This window comes from Mirounga leonina, unplaced genomic scaffold, assembly GCF_011800145.1.
Source record: "Mirounga leonina isolate KUSES-001 unplaced genomic scaffold, KU_Mleo_1.0 Mir_175, whole genome shotgun sequence".
Taxonomy (NCBI): domain Eukaryota; kingdom Metazoa; phylum Chordata; class Mammalia; order Carnivora; family Phocidae; genus Mirounga; species Mirounga leonina.
Genome location: NW_023270453.1, coordinates 16951013 through 16952539, shown reverse-complemented (window position 1 = coordinate 16952539; position 1527 = coordinate 16951013). Strand labels below are relative to the sequence as shown.

General features: G+C 39.3%; 1 pseudogene; it reads left to right on the top strand.

The window, feature by feature from the left end:
* The first annotated feature begins 356 nt into the window (after positions 1-356).
* Positions 357-1203, top strand: LOC118021906 (annotated as a pseudogene).
* Positions 1204-1527: the final 324 nt, after the last annotated feature.

The following is a 1527-nucleotide window of genomic DNA, read 5'->3' as shown; positions in this document are numbered from 1 at the left end:
TTCTTTTTATAAGACCTTCTGTAAAGACCCACAGAACCCTTTCAGAATTATGGAGATCCAGTAATGTTCAGATCATAAACATTGTTTTATTGAATGTTTCATGGATAATTTGAGTAAAGAAACAAATGCCAAACTAGTAAATATTCTATGTAAATAAAGAGAGTATTTAAAAATTATTGTAATTTATTAAAAGCTGACATATGTTGTTTTTATGGTTTTTAGAGATTCCTGACAAAGGGAGCTTGCAAGCAATTTTAATTGATGTATTTCAACAGTTGTCCAGTATGAGTTCATAGCAACAAACAGAGGACATGCTGGAGCACAGTTACCAAAACTGGCTTCTTGATGATGTAGCTCAAATTATGGTTTTATGCTTGCCAAATGTGATTCTGTGTTTGACTTTGGAACCGGTTGTCATAATGCAGACGTTGACAGTCCTCATGGACACATATGAGTACTAGCTAAATTTGAAAAGCTGAAGAGACAAAAAAAGGGTGGGATGTTACGAACTACAAACTTATTTCTGATTCTAAATATGTCCCTTGGTGCTCAGATGGCAAGTGCCTTTTAACAAGCTACGTGTCCTCCCAGGTTCCATGTTAACATCGGGTACAAGATTCGGCATTAACCTGGCTCTTCTTGCACAAGTATGTGCCATCAAATGCAGAAATACGACAGGTCCCTTGGCACCCATTTTTGGATGGACTGTTTCCAGCAAAAACAATGACTTACCAAGCAGTTGCAAGTGACGTACCCAGTGAAGAACACAAAGCTGCAATGGCTTACAGAAGCCCAGTTTTAGGAAATAAACCAATCACCAATTCTAAATTGCTTGAGGAGGAACCACCACTGAACGTAAAATCACAACCAGGAAATGAAAAGCCTCTATTGAAAACAGCCCCTCAAAATTAAAGGAAACTTGAGGCTAAGAAAGCTGAAGAGCAGGGCCTGAGAAGTGGCAAGAGGCCTGATTGGCCCCGCTCCCTCCCCACAGAGCATACCACGGAAGACTGCCACTCAGCCACCTCTTGAGAGCCTGAGACAGACAAACAGATCAAGAACCTAAACAAGAAGCTCCAAGCAATCGAACAACTGAGAGAAGCAGCAGCACCCGGAAAACAGCTAGAAAAACACCATTTGAAGAAAATGCAGCAAGAGAGAGCCTTTCTCCAGGAGCTGGGAGACACAGATTTGGGGATTTAAAGATTCAGGGAAAGCAAGTTCTCAGAAATCAAGACAAACACATCTGTTAAATCCACTGGCATCTATGGACTACCCATGTGCCCATTCTTAATGTTCATCTATAACTTTAACCATTTATCTAAGATTTAAAAAAAAAATAGGACAAGAAACCATAAAATATGTAAGAATACATCTAACAGGGGATGTCCAAGAACCTACAGATTTGCCCCCCATTTCAGAATCACCAATTTAGAAGTTGACCTACACATACATGGTAAATTTATTTTTGACAAAGATACCAAAGCAATTCAATGAGAAGTAGAAAGTCATTTCGGCAAGTGATAC